Source organism: Phyllostomus hastatus, unplaced genomic scaffold, assembly GCF_019186645.2.
Source record: "Phyllostomus hastatus isolate PE091 unplaced genomic scaffold, TTU_PhHast_1.1 phas_scaffold_317, whole genome shotgun sequence".
NCBI lineage: Eukaryota > Metazoa > Chordata > Mammalia > Chiroptera > Phyllostomidae > Phyllostomus > Phyllostomus hastatus.
In genome coordinates this window covers 2,462,220-2,478,147 of record NW_025334023.1, presented here as the reverse complement: position 1 = coordinate 2,478,147, position 15,928 = coordinate 2,462,220, and the positions used below count along the sequence as shown (strand labels likewise).

Below are 15,928 nucleotides of genomic sequence, written 5' to 3'. Positions count from 1 at the left end.
ACTCTGCAATTCCACTTCTGGGAATACATCCAAAGAAACCCAAAACACTGATTTGAAAGAATATATGCACCCTTGTGTTCATTACCGTGTTATTTACAATAGTCAAGATTTGGAAGCAGCCTAAATGTTCATCGGTAGATGAGTAGATAAAAAAGTGATGATACATATACACAGTGGAATACTACTCGGCTGTTAAAAAAAAAAAGGAGGAAATCTTACCCTTTGCAACAGTACGAGTGGACCAGGAGACCATTTATGCTAAATGAAATAAGCCAGTCAGAAAAGGATTAGTATCATATGATTTCACTCATGTGGAATCTAATGAACAAAATAAATTAACTTCAAAATAGATAGAGAGCAGGCTGACAGCTGTTGAAGTCTGGGTGGGCCAGGGTAGTGGGGTGGAGGGATACAGAAAAAAAAAACAAACAAAAAACCCACAAAACCAGAAAAGAAAACAACTCATGAACACGGACAGCAATGTGGTGATTACTGGGTTGAGGAGGTTGCAGTGGAGGAGGGCATTGGGGAGATAAATGGTGAAGGGTGGAGACTTGACTTGGGGTGGTGAACACACAATACAGTGTACAGATGATATGTTGTACAATTGTGTACCCGAAACAGGTATACTTTTTAAAAAGAATTTTATTTATTTATTTTTAGAGAGATGGAAGGGTAGGAGAAAGAAAGGGAGAGAAACATCAGTGTGTGGTTGCCTCTCATGTGGCCCCTACTGGGGACCTGGCCCGCAACCCAGGCATGTGCCCTGACTGGGAATTGAACCGACACCCTTTGGTTTGCAGGCCTGCACTCAGTCCACTGAGCTACTCTAGCCAGGGCAAAGTATAATTTTGTTAACCAGTGTCATCCCAATAAATTACATAAAAAGGAAAAAAGGTGCTGGGATGGGAGTAAAGGACAAAAAACTATTTGAACAATGATTAAAATAAAGTTTAAAAAATTACATTAAAAAAGGAAAAAAGTGAAACATTAAAAAAGTTAACTAGGTAAAAAGTGGGTAACTTCTAAAAGAGATAAAAAGAGAACTTGAAGGTGTAATGATGTGGTACCTGCAGAAAATGACTACCATCAATCTCTAGGGCTGAGGGGAAAGTGGACAAAGGAAGAATTTAGAGGCTTAAGGAAATAGAGCTCCAGGAGGGACTGAGATTCAGACCTCTGAGGAGAGCGGATGGCTGTCCCAAGAATGTGCTGCTTGATGCTGTGATGAAGAAGAAACTGGCTGGAAGGCAGTCACCTGAGAACTGGGAGAGCCACTGTGTTGAAACCTACCACATCATCTTGCTGCCTCTTAGAAAAACCAGACACTGGAAAAAATCTCTTCTTTCTCACTTAGCCTCGTAGTCTCCTTCCAGCACCCCCTACTGGCAGGACCTACATGAACCAGCTAGGAAAGGAGAAATGTAGTCTGCAGAGACCAGTCCAGTGTCACAGAGCAGGGCAATGAAAAATTGGTTTGGAGCTTTAAGGCAAACATTTGTATTTTGTGTATTATAATGATGTTTTGCTATTTGTCATCCTTATTGCACCGTGACCTCAGCAGTGGCTGAAGTAGTGTCATATTTGTCTCTCTATCTGCATTGTCCCCAAAGAGGCCTGGCACTACAGAGTTGCTCAGTAAAATACTGTTTGAATGAAGAAGTCTCTAAGATTGAGAAATTTAGGTGTTTCTCTAGATTGGCTTAAGTCTGATTATCTTAGAAGAGATGCAGTCAGGCATTCTCCGTAGGAGTTGAAATCTTATTGAATGCCATTTATCTAGTGCCTGTCTTTAGAACATAGCTGGCATTAGATGATAGAGTGAAGACAATGAAATAGCCCTGGCCAGGTGGTTCACTTGGTTGGAGTGTTATCCCACACACCAAAAAGTTGCAGGTTTGATCCTAAGTCAGGGCACATACCGCATTTTGCCATGTATAATGTGCACTTTTTTGTCCAAATCTTTGAGGGGAAAAATAAGGATGCGCAATATGCATGGATAGTACTAATTCTGTATTTATATAAATGTTTTTAATGCTTTTATTTATGCTTATGTGTTAAAGTGTAACTCTAGAAAGCAATAATGATATCTGTATGCAAAATAAATATCCTAGAATACAGTAATTGATTTTGTTTCCAAATATAAGTAAATAAAAAATTGAATTTAAAAATCAAAATGAAAGATTTTTTTTCCTGAAAGTTTGGGCCCAAAACATGGATGTGCATTGTATATAGGAGTTCATGATACACAGCAAAATATAGTACATAGGTTGTGGGTTCAATCCCTGGTTGGGATGAGTATAGGAGTAGTTGATCTATGTTTTTCTCTCACATAAGTGTGTCTCACTGTCTCTCCCTCTCCCTCTCCCCCTTCCTTCCTCCTTCTCCCTTCCTCTGTCTCTCCCTTAAAAAAAAGTATATCCTCGAGTGAGCACTAAAAAAATATACTCATGTGAAATTAATTATATTCCCTTCTCTAAAGTGTGAAAATATGAATTCTAGGGTAGGTATTTTACACATAAGTATATTCCTCAGAAGTTTAGTTCATTTTCTTGTAATAGTATCTTCTGTGCAGTTTAGTTCATTTTCTCACTAAAGACCATTGTATTATCCCCATTTTACAGATGGAGAAACTAAGACCCAGAAAGGTTGAGGGACTTGACCAAAATTATATAGCTAGTAAGTGCCAAAGGTAGCCCAGGTTTGGCTGTTCTAAAATTTGAACACGGCAATGTCCTCTTCCTTTCTCCCAGCTTATGAGGGTAAGCACAGAGTTTGTGTTAGCTGATGGAAGTAGAAATCTAGAATTGATTTGTGTTTCTGGCCACTTGGGCCTGGGCAAGTAACAACAGAGCAAAATAGCAGCACTTGCAATGATAGTGTTTGTTTATAATTGCCATTTAAAACAGGCCAGTTTGAGCCTGAGTTTCAGAAACCCTATTTGGGAAGCAGTTGCTATCTGGCTGCAGGGCATTACTATCTATCTATCTATCTATCATCTGCCACTAGTGGCTTACAAGAGAGTTCTGATGCACTACCTGCAACATTAAGCTGCTCCTCCTCCTAGGTCACTTTCCTTTTCTAGGGTCTGAAACTAGATAGACCATTTAATTATTATTAGGAAACAAATTTATGAGGCTGGTGTGTTTGTTGCTTCTGGGCCCGCACACACAGAGGTTTTAAATACATTATTTAGGCTTGAGAGTCAGTTATTCCTTTCTCAGGTCATCAGCCAGGCAGAAGTGGGGAGGCTGATATTTGTCTCATTGCTTGAAGGGTCAGGGTATTGCGTGTAGCCCAGAAGAGACACTGTTAAGAGAAAAGTTTTGCATCGAAAGCGTTGGAAGAGGCCAGTAAATCAGGATTTGCTCATTGAATTATTCAGCTGGTTATTTTGTGATCCTCTGGGGCGGCCACTGGGATTGGCCGATGTGGGCGTGTGATTTCATCAGGACAGTGGGAAGCCCTTGGATTAGCGGTGCCTTTCCTTAGTGTCTTCTGGTGCTATCACTGACTCTCAGGACCAGCACCTTCTCCCCGGATTTTCCTGGCAGTAAATGCTGCTGCTCTGCTGCTTTTGAGAAATGATGACGTTTGTTCTTTGGAAGGAACTGATGAAGGAGTCTGAACATGTCATTTATTTTTAACTACGTACTCAGTAGAGTTGAGCTCTTTCAGTTTGTGAACAGGAAAGGTAGTGTAGTGGAACTTGTGTGGATTTTAAGAGCAAAACCACCTGGGCAAAGCCCCATTGTGCTACTTTATAACTAAATAGTTACCGTTCTGCTGAGCCTTAGTTTCCTCATCATTAAGTGATGAGGAAATGACAATAATGATAAATAAGTTTGACAATAATACTGGTCCATGATTTGGGGTAAGTTTGTGAGTTTCTCTGAACCTCAATTTATTGATCTGTAAAATGGAGGCAGTAATTCCTCAGTGATAGGTTTGGTTTGTAAAGAAACTGGCTAATGTAAATGGAAGTGTCTGTTGGGATGCCTGGCACGTATTTGTGTATGCAGAGTGGTAAATAAGTTACTGTGACTGTTCTCAGGAGATCTGAGGGAGAAGGCTTCCTGAGGGCAGGATAGTTCCTGGGGGATGGGTCAGGGCTTATTAATAAATACTCATTGATTAATTTTTTCAGTGGGGGGCTCTTGTCATTTCCTTTATGGACAGTTTTACTTGATCTGCTGGTGTTCTTTCTGCTACCAGTCATGTCTACAGACATAACTATGCAGTTGTTTCCCCTGAGAGTTTCCTTCCCAAACTGCAGTCCTGATTGTGTTATTCCAAGTTGCTCTCTATAGAGAAAGTGGAGTACAAAGGCTGAATTGTGGTACAAAACTTCCAGCAGCTTGTATTTCTGGGTCCATTGTTTTGTGTACGAGACTGAGGAGGGATTGTCAAGGCCTTTAAGGAGGTGTGATTGAGCTGTTTTTTTGCTATTTCTTTCTTTCTTTTTTTTTTAGTTGTGGGTATGGAGTTTAATGAAGAAATAAATTAATAATTTAGACTTTATAAATGTAAAAACTACTCTGTAAAAGAATGTGTTCAGAGACTTAAAAAAACATGCCACAAACTGGGAGAAAATCTTTCCAAAACACGTATCTGATAGAAGATTTTTGCTCAAAATACACAAAGGACTCTAAAACAACCCCATTAAAAGTGAGTAAATATCTCTTTTGCTATTTCTTCTTGAAGCCAAGAAGAAAGGTTGGCCAGTAAAAAAAATGTTTTATGGACCAGTAACTAGATGTCCCTGCAAAGCTAACTTGTGATCTCTACTTAGCCTCTTCGGGCAAGAGACTTGAACAAGTTTGAATTAGAGCAGTTCCAGTTCAAGCATTTATTTCATTTCTCTTTTCGTCATAGAGTTACAGAATCCTTTGAGATCGTCAAAGCTGAAACACAGAGATGAGCGGACTTGTTTCAAGTTATATTGTAAAACCAGACCTAGATTTCTTCCTGTTATTCTCTTCCTGCAGTTCTTTTGGACACGTAGCTGTTTATTTCATAGGATGTTTAGCCAACAATAAGCAGCTAATTTTTGAGAATACTCTGGTATTCCTTCCCATACATACTGCAAGATTGTACTGAGCTGTAAAGTTTACAAAGTTCTTTCATGGCCAGTGTTGCTGTTTTCCTCATGACACTTTTGTGAGATAAGCAAGTCAGATACTCTTTAAATTATTTTCAATTTAGTTCTTGTTTTTTTAAAAAAGCTGATGAGGAAATTGAGGTCCAGAGAGAGGAGGTAACATGTTCAGAGTCCCATGGTGAATCAGGGGTAAGCTTAGAATTAGAACTGAAGAGCAAGAAGGCCCTTTTTTTTAGGTGTTTGCTAATTACTGGGAACATTGTCATACCTTGCTAACACTGGATATTATTCTCTACAGTGTTTGCCAATCCAGTGAGAGACAAATACTTCATTGTTTTAGTTTTCATTTCCCTAATTACTAGTCAAGTTAAATATTTTTTGATGTTTATTGGTCATTTGTAGTTCTGTGAATTTTGCATCATTTATCACACATTTTCTGCTAGGTTGTCTCATTTTTGCACGGGGAAGGCGGGTGGTGCTCTTATTGAGCATATTAGGGTTACTCATCTTTTGATATATGTATGCTGCGAATATTTTTCATGTTTTATTTATAAAACTTGGTGCTTTCCTAGAGCAACAAAGAGAAAATTTTTTTATATTAGGGTAACCATTTTAAAAATAGCATACTATTACTACCACTAATACTACTATTGAACATTTACTTTATGAGTTTTCTAAGAACTTCATGTTCTTTCTATCTTTTATCCTTTCAAGAACTTCATGAGGGAGCTTATGATTTAAAAATAAGATGGTTTGAACATGTACATCTTGCCTCTTTTTAAAAACTCCATTGAAATGGAATAAAACTAGTATTAGCTCACAAAGGCTAAGAGAGTAGAAGACAGAAAAGAGGGACAGGTGATGAATGACTTAGTAGATTAGGGAAAGCAGAAAGCCACGGCTGCCAAGGGCATGTGACCAGGAACAAAGCCATTTCGCGGTGCAGCACTCTGGAGAGCCCCAGATATTGGAGGGTCTTGGCATCTTGAATGTTAGGATGAAAGGGGAGCCGAAACAGGAATTCAGAGGTTACATAAGGAATAATCTTTTATAGTAAAGATCTTTTCTTTATTTCAGCAGAACTTTGGAGTCTTATTCTCTAAAGAAATAAAATCAGAGAGGCCCTAGATTTGGAAATACCAACTTTAGCTGCAAGTAGAAGAGAGGTGACATTGTAAAAACAGATTAAGTGAAGGTCTCCATCCACTTCTTGGCGTCCAGACGTAGGCAGTCAGGCTTACCCTCCTCAGGTGGGAGATTGGAGGATTCCTCTCTGAGAAACTGACTCATAGACATTTGAGAGCATCCTCAGTAAAAAACTGGGTTGGCATTTTCTCTCAATATAGCAAAGCCTAGAAGTCGTTGCCACGTGCTGCTGCTTATACAGCCACCTGTGGGTACCTTACCCTTAAATATCAAAGACTAGACAAAGATCACTCAATGTTCTAGAAAATCCTCTATTATGATTAACAGAAATAAAAAAAACACAGATAAAATGAACTCCATCCCCAAAAAAGAGAGCAGGCGGAAGGGAGAGAAAAAGAGAGACAACACAGAAAGCCAAAGAAAATATGAAAAAAAAACTCGGATCGGAGAACATGTTGCCTAAGTGGAACAGTAATAGGGCCCTATAAAAAGGGGAATGATCAGAGAACAAGAATTTTGTACACTTAAAATATATCAGAAATAAAGAATAAAACAAAGAAGTAGAAAACGAAAGAAAGAAACAAATTAGAGGATCAGTTTCAGGTTTATTTAAATTTAAGAAAATTGATCTAATTATTTTTGATGATTTTCCTTCAATTTCTGTAGTTTTTTCCCTTTAAGTTTCTGGGTCTCCTAATAGTTAGATGTTGGGTTACAGAGTGAAGGAAATCATCAGAGAAATAATGTAATTTCTTAGAATTTAAGTACACAAGCATTTAGGTTGAAAACCCCATTGAGTGCTCAGTACAGTGAATAAAAGAAGAAACATATCATCATGACATTTCAGAACACTGAGTAGGACAAGAATATCATAAAAGCTTATGATATTAAGTTAATGGCTAACAAAAGCATTGGACCTCTCAAAAGCAATGTTGGAAGCTAGAAGAAAGTAGAATTGCCTTATATTCTGGGAAAAAATTATTTCCAGCCTAGGATTCTATACCCCATCCAAACTAACAATCAAATGTGAATGTAGGAGGGAAAAAGACATTTTCAGGTCTCTCAAAAGATTTCCTGTGTGTGCTATTTTAGGAAACTTGGTAGTTTGATGAACCATAATGGACAGAAAAGAAAGAGGAAGGCATGGGTCCAGGAAACGGGGTATCCAGTATAGAACAGTGAGCAGAAATCCCAGAATGATGGTTCAGGTGCATTCCAGGACCACGGCTACGCAGGAGGCCTGCATAGAGACTGGAGAGAGTGGGCATTTTAGAACAAGAGGTTGGAGTTCTCCAAGAGAGATGTTGTAAGAAAGGATAAAATGAAATCAACAAATTATATGACATATATGACCACATTAAGAGGAGCCCTAACACTATTTTGGAGAATTTGGAGATGAATTGGGTAAGAGGATGTTAAAACCAGGCAAATTAAAAATACGAAGAAAAACTAGAATTCTAGCTGTCCAGAAAAGGCAGTGTAGTCATAATATACTATGTATCTTAGCTGTGAAAACCATAAGATAATAAACTGTGAATATTTTTCAAAACATTATATTTTGGAATAATTCTAGAGTTTTAGGATGTTGCAAAGATAGTACAGGGAGGTCCTATACACCCTTTATCCAGTTTTCCCCAATAGTTAAATTTTAAAACTATAGTACAGTATCAAAGCCAGGAAAGGGATGTTGGTGCACTATGTTTTTTTATCCATGTATAGGTTTGTGTAACCACCATGTAATCAGGAATATTTGGTTTCCCTCATGCTCTTCCTTTGTGGTCATAGCACACTCCCCTGCCCCCCAGTCCCTAACTCCTGACAACTACTGATTTGTTTTCCATTTGTATAATTTTGCCATTTCAAGATAAGTATATCAATGGAATCATACAGGGTATGTGACCTTGTTTTTTCATTCAGCATAATGCTCTTGAGATCTGTCCAGATGGTTGTGTGCATTAATAGTTCGTTCCTTTGGATTGCTGAGTAATGTTCCATGGTATTGGTATGTCCTAAATATTAATTTAACTAAAAATTGTGCTATGACTATGTTAGTGGAAGTATGTGTACATGTGTATGAGTGGCTGTAGAGGTGATGATCATGTTATAAAAGAACAAATCCTCATAACAGGAAGATGATAAATACTGACTAAAATTGACAAAAAGCTGGTATAAGCCTTTTTTATTTTGAAATAAAGAGGTGAATACTAAGAGGAAGAGCTAAAAGTTGAAAATGATCACCTTTGTGAAACAGAAATCAGGAGTGAGATGGGGGACTGCTGCTCTTTTCTTGTAAGCCTTACAGTACTTACTATATACATATGAAATAAAGGGTAATTACCATGCATGGAAATAGGCTGAGAGAATTATGGACCTAAAGTTTTAGAATGAGTAACTAGAGAAGCCAAGACTTCAGCTCTGGCTCTCTGCCTCTCTGCCTCTCACCAGTGCCCTTTCTGCCCCACTTTGCCTTGGAGGGTTTGTGGGTGATGTTCATACACATGCTCCCAACAGAGCCCTCTCAATATTTTTTACATATGAGCAAAAACAAGAACAGAACTTTATTTCTGTCTCCTGCCACCCCTGGGCTCAGGTGGAGGGAAAAGCAGGGAGGGGCTCTTAGCCTGGTGAAGTGCCTACAACCAGAAGGAGGGTAGGAATGGGTGTGTCTCAGCTGTCCTGTTCCTGAGGAGCATTCCCTTTAGAGGGTGCCACAGGTGTTGGAACAGTAGTACAGACAAGAATACAGGGGTGTCTGTTATTCACACTGTCCTGGAGAGGGGGCCAAAGGGCTCCTGCGATTCTCACCCAGAGTGCAGTCAACATCCACAGGCTAGATTGCACAGGCAGAAAAAGCCACCAGTCCTTTCGAATTGTAAGGCTAAAATCAATCTTATTATTAAAATAATAGCACATATATTTCTTATAAACTACTGTATATAAACTACTGTACCATTATATAAACTATTGTACCATAATAAAATTTTATCATCTCACTTACAAGTTGGAACTTACTGGTTTCAGCCAGTGTAAGAGACACTTCTAGATCAAAGAGCCTTGTTATAATTTGCTGGTAGGTCCCAGGCCTGTGCGGTGGTTTTCTGGGAACCATTGCCCCAGTAGTGTTTTCTTCAGCTGATTATTTCAGTTGTCTTTGGGTGCAGGGACAGGTGTTTGACAGTAGTGAGAAATAATGTGTAAACTTCGTTTCTTCTTTATCAGGAGCTCGACATTGAAAAGAGGACAGATTCTTTGGGCAGGGTATGTAAGGAGCCCCTTCGATCTTCTGGACTCTATAAAGGGGCTGTTTCTTTTTAGATGGGTCATCCTTTGACGACAGGCTCGATCCTTCTCCCTATTTAAGGATTATGGTTTCAGTGAAACATTTTGAGGTGACTGCTAACAAAATTAGGTCAAATCAGGCATGATTTATGAAATGCACCATTAATGAGACAAGGAGAAAGTCAATTCTGTCTTTCTGTGTCCTGAAATTTTAAAGAGGTTAATTACAGGAAGGCCTTCAAATCATAGGTTCCTTTGTCTTGGAAATATTCCCATTTTTGAATAATGTGCTTGTTATGTGACTACGTTTAGTCATATAGTATTCAATATCAGTACTTATACTTGAGTTCTTTTGTTTTATACCTAAAGCTATATAAATCTGGTTTTAAAATAATATTTAAATTGTAATTTTAAGAGGTGACTCTCTCGATGTGCTGTGATCACTGATCTATGATTAAACCACTACTATTGCTTCAAAAGTCTGTGCTCTAGTTTTCCTGCCATTCTCCACCTTGTTCCAGCCACATCCATGGTCTCTCAGTTCCTCTGAGAGCATATCCAGTTCTTTTCTGCTTCAGTGCCTTTGACCATGCTGTTCCTTTCCCTAACATGTTTTCCCACTCCTCCCTCCAACATGGTTAACTACTCCTCTGTTAGGATTGCTTAAATGTCACCATCTTGGAGTGTTCTTTCTTGTCTTGCCATTCTCGAGCAAATCTCTGTGTTTGCTTCTTTATGAGCATCTCTTACACATTGTAATTATAGGATGTATTAGTCTGTTCCAACTGCCCTTCATCTCTTTCCTCCTCTAGAGCATAAACTCTGAGGACAGGCGCAGTGGCTGAGTGGCTCATTATTGCATTCTCAGTGCCTAACACAGTGTCTAAAGCCTGACACATGGTGGGAATTCATAACAAATATTTGTGAATGAGGGAGCCTCTTCTTTTTAGGGAGCATCCAGGAGAACCAGGCAAAAGATGAATGGCCATTTTTGGCTTAGCTTTGGCAGTCACACAGCATTACCTCCACTGCATCCTATTGGTTGGGCTAGTCCAGCTCAGATACATGGGGAGGAAAATTAGACTGTACCTCCTGTTGGGGTTGTAGCAATCTTCAGAAAATACAATGTCGCAAGAGATAGTTCCTGGCTGGGCACTGGATATTTTCTCTGATAAATGGATGCAGCTCTTGTGTTCTGTTCTCCAACATCCCTGGATAGACATCCTTGGGGTACAGAAAGGCAGAGGTTCAGATCCTGCTTCTATCAAAAAATTTAGGCGGTTCCTTCATTTATTCAGGCTTTCAACAAATGTTGAAAGGCATACTTTGTTTTATTGTGCTTCACAGATATTGTGGTTTTCCTTTACAAATTAAGGGTCAGACCCTCCACTGCAAGAAGATTACAACTCACTTTATTATGGTGTGCTCACTTTATTGCGGTGTCTGGAACTAAACCCACAATCTCCCAGCTATGTCTGCATTTTGATTTGGCCATTGCATCGGACACTGAGAATGCAGTAGTGAACCAGACAGCGTCTGCTTTTGCCCCCAAAGCACACAGTCAATAGATGGAATCACTTGGACTCCCCACTCTTTCACCTAAAGTATTGTCTTAAAAAAAGAGACTTACTTTCTTTGAGCAGTTTTAGGTTTATAACAAAGTTGAGAGAGAAGTACAGAGATTTCCCATGTACCCCTGCCCCTACACACGAGTAGTCTCTTCCTCACTATCGGTATCACTTACCAGAGTAATACATTTTTTACCATGGATGTACTTACATTGGCACATTATAATCAACCAAAGTCCATACTTTACATTGGGGTTCACTCTTGGTGTTGTACACTCAGTGAGTTTGGATAAATATAGATGTATGTACATCATTATAACATCATAAAGAGTATTTCTTTGCCCTAAAAATCCTCTTTTCATCCTGTACTCCCTCTTTCCCACAACCATGTATCTTTTTATTGTCTTTTATGGTTTTGCTTTTTCCCAAAATGTCATATAGTTGGACTCATGCAGTATCTAGCCTTTTAAGATTGGCTTTCACTTAGTAATGTGCATTTAAGGTTCCTCCATGTCTTTTCATGCCTTGATGGCTCATTTCTTTTTAGCATTGGGTATACTACAGTTTATTTATCCATTTACCTACTGAAGGGCATCTTGGTAGCTTTGAATTTTTAGCAATTATGAATAAAAGTGCTCTAAACAGCCTTGTGCAGTTTTTTCCTTGGATAGTTCTCAGCCCCTTTGAGTGTTATTGCTGAATCACATGGTAAGGCTATGTTTAGTTTTAATATGAAACTGCCAAACTATCTTCCAAAGTGGCTGCACCATTTGGCATTCCAATCAGCAGTGTATGAGAGTTCCTGTTGCTCCACATCCTCATAGTCATTTGGTGTTGTCAGTGTTCTGTATTTTGGCAATTCTAAAGGCGGGTGGTGGTATCTCATTGTTTTAACTTGCATTTATTTCTCTGATGACATGTGATATGGAACATCTTTTCATATGCTTATTTTTTGTCTGTATATCTTCTTTGGTCAAGTGCCTGTTAAGGTCTTTGGTCCATTTTTTAATCAGGTTGTTTGTTTTGTTGTTGAGTTTTAAAAGTTCTTTCTGTATTTGGGGTAATAGTCCTTTATTAAGTGTGTCTTTTACAACTGTATTCTCCCAATCGGTGGTGTATTTTCTAATCCTTTTGATATTGTCTTTTGCAGAGTAGAAGTTTTTAACTTAAATGAAGTCCAGTTTCTCAATTATTTCTTTCATGGGTCATGTCTTTGGTGGTATCTAAAAAGATATTACCACCCATGGTCATTTTGGTTTTCTCCTATGTTATCTTCCAAGAGTTTTATTACGTGAAAGTCTGTGATTCATTTGAGTTATTTTTCTGTGAAAGGTATATGGTCTGTGTCTAGATTTGAGGTTTTTTTTCTTTTTTTTTTTTTTGCATGCGGATGTCCAGTTGTTCCAGCACCATTTGTTGAAGAGATTGTCCTTGCTTCATTGTATTACCTTTGCTCCTGCATCTGTACTTAAACGTGGATCTATTTCTGGGCTCTCTGTTCCATTCCATTGATCTATTCGTCTCTTCTTTCATGCCATACTGTTTTGATTACTGTAGCTTTACAGTAAGTATTGAAGTTGAGTAGCATTGGTCCTTCAACTCTGTTCTTTCAAATTGTGTTGACCATTTTGGGTCTTATGCCTCTCCAAATAAACTTTAGAATAAGTTTGTCAATATCCATAAAATAACTTGCTGCGATTTTATTAGGATGTATTTTTTTAATATATTTTATTGATTATGCTATTACAATTATCCCATTTTTCTCCCCTTCACTTCCCTCCACCCTGCACACCCCCTCCCACCCACATCCCACCCCTGTAGTTCATGTCTATGTGTCATACTTATAAGTTCTTTAGCTCCTACATTTCCCATACTATTCTTACCCTCCCCCTATCTATTTTCTACCTACCATCTATGCTACTTATTCTCTGTACCTTTCCCCCTCTCTCCTCCTCCCACTCCCCTGTTGCTAACCTTCCATGTGATCTCCCTTTCTGTGGTTCTGTTCCTGTTCTAGTTGTTTGCTTAGTTTGTTTTTGTTTTTGTTTTAGGTATGGTTGTTAATAATTGTGAGTTTGCTGTCATTTTACTATACATGTTTTTTATCTTCTTTTCCTTAAATAAGTCCCTTTAACATTTTATATAATAAGGGCTTGGTGATGATGAACTCCTTTAACTTGACCTTATCTGGGAAGCACTTTATCTGCCCTTCCATTCTAAATGAAAGCTTTGTTGGATAGAACAATCTTGATGTAGGTCCTTGCCTTTCATGACTTGGAATACTTCTTTCCAGCCCCTTCTTGCCTGCAAGGTCTCTTTTAAGAAATCAGCTGACAGTCTTTTGGGAACTCCTTTGTAGGTAGCTCTCTCCTTTTCTCTTGCTGCTTTTAAGACTCTCTCCTTATCTTTAATCTTGGTAATGTAATTATGATGTGCCTTGGTGTGTTCCTCTGTGGGTCCAACTTCTTTGGGACTCTCTGAGCTTCCTGAACTTCCTGGAAGTCTGTTTCCTTTGCCAGGTTGGGGAAGTTCTTCTCTATTATTTGTTCAAATAACTTTTCCACTTGTTGCTCTTCCTCTTCTCCTTCTTGTACCCCTATAATTTGGATGTTGGAACATTTCAAGATGTCCTAGAGGTTTCTAAGCCTCTCCTCATTTTTTTTTTATTCTTGTTTCTTCATCCTGATTGGATGTTTCTTTCTTCCTTCTGGTCCACTCCATTGATTTGAGTCCCAGTTTCCTTCCCATCACTCTTAGTTTCCTGTACATTTTCCTTTATTTCACTTAACGTAGCCTTCATTTTTTCATCTAATTTGAGACAAATTCAACCAATTCTGTGAGCTTCCTGATCACCAGTGTTTTGAACTGTGCATCTGATAGGTTAGCTATCTCTTCATGGCTTAGTTGTATTTTTTCTGGAGCTTTGATCTGTTCTTTCATTTGGGCCGTTTTTTGTTTTTGTTTTGATGAGCCTCTTACGTAGTAAGGGGTGGAACCTTAGGTGTTCGTTCACCCGAGTGGGGTAACCCACGTTGCTGTGTTGTGATGCTGTATGTCAGGGAGGGGTTGGAGAGGGAACAATGGCACTTGCTCCACTCTCTGCTGGATTTCATTCACTTCATTCCTGCTTTCCACAAGCAAATTGGGCCCTTCTGGTGCTGATTCTTGGGTGGGTAGGTGGGTGGGTGGGTTTGTGTATGTCCTAGGACCCTGTGGGTCTCTCCAACGAATTTTCTTGTGAGGATGGGAGCTTCTCCTGTTGCCGCCTCAACCCCCCACAGGTGTTTTCAATTAGTGGTTTGAGGCTTTATTTCTCGGCGCTGGGAGCCCGGGTTGTGCGGTCTGTCTTGCTCCCCGGTTTCGCCTGGTTTATCTGCGTGTGAATGTGGGATCACCAGGTCCGCCAGCTGCCTCTTTGCCCCAACCCTCTCCACCTGGCTGCCAGACTCTGCCCCTCCTACCAGTCTGGATGAATGTGTCTACTTTAACTCCTTGGTTGTCAGACTTCCATACAGTTCAATTGTATGTCAGTACTGGTTGTTTTTTGTTTCTAAATTGTTGTTGTCCTTCTTTTGGTTGTGCGAGGAGGACCAGTGTGTCTACCTACACCTCCATCTTGGCCAGAAGTCTCTGAATCTATTAGGATTGTATTGAATCTATAGATCAAGTTGGGAACAACTGATAATCTTGACATTATTAAGTGTTTCTATTCCTGAACATGGAATATATACTTATTTCTTTCTTTTCCTTATTTCATTCATCAGAGTTTTGTAGTTTTTCTTATAACGATCTTGTATGTATTTTGTTAGAGTTGTACCTTAAGTATTTCATTTTGAGGAGTGCTAATATAGAATTTAATAAATTAACAGAATAGTATTCTGTTTTAAATTTCAAATTCCACTTGTTTATAGTTAATATATATGTGTAGAAGAGTAATTAACTTCTGCAATTAACCTTGTATCCAGCAACCTTGCTCTAATTGCTTACTATTTTCAGGAATTTTTTTGTCATTTCTTTTGGATTTTCTACATAGATGATCATTTCACCTGGGAACATGTTTACCTTTTATTTCCTTTTCTTACATTCTTACACTAGCAAGGACTTAAAAGGAGTGGTGAGGGGGACTCTTTGCCTTGTACCTGATCTTACTGGGAAAAGTTTAAGTTTCTCACCGTTAAGTGTGATGTTAGCTGTAGGTTTTTGTAGTCTTTATCAAGTTGAGAAAGTTCCTCTCTTTTTAGTTTACTGAGAATTTTTGTCATGAGGGTATTAGATTTTGTCAAATGTTTATTCTGCATTTATTGATATATCAAGTGATTTTTCTTTTTTAGTCTGTTGATACAATGGATTATATTAATTGATTTTTTAATGTTGAACCAGCCTTGTGTGCCTGGAATGAATCCCAGTTGGTCATGTGTATAATTTTTTAATGCTGTTTAAAAATTTGATTTGCTAATATTTTGTTGACTATTTTTGAATCTATGCTCATGAGTAATAGTGACCTGTAGTTTTGTTTTCTTGTAATGTCTCTGTCTGGTTTTGGTATTAGGATAATGCTGGACTCATAGAATGAGTTAGGAACTATTCTTTATATTTTTATTCTCTGAAAGAGATTGTAGAGAATTGGTGTAACTTCTTTCTGAAATGTTTGGTAGAATTCACCAGTACACCCACCTGGACTTGGTACTTAGTGTTTTAGAATATAATTAATGCCCTGGCTGGTGTGGCTCAGTGGATTGAGTGCTGGCCCACAAACAGAAGAGTCGCCAGTTCAATTCCCAGTCTAGGGCATATGCCTGGGTTGTGGGCAAGGTGTCTAGTAGGGGGCACTTGA

General features: G+C 38.7%; 1 protein-coding gene across 4 annotated transcripts in view; it reads left to right on the top strand.

Annotated features, from left to right (window-relative positions):
• Positions 1 to 15,928, top strand: part of FAM168A (family with sequence similarity 168 member A) — a 168,809-nt gene that overhangs the window by 66,268 nt on the left and 86,613 nt on the right. The window lies entirely within an intron of this gene.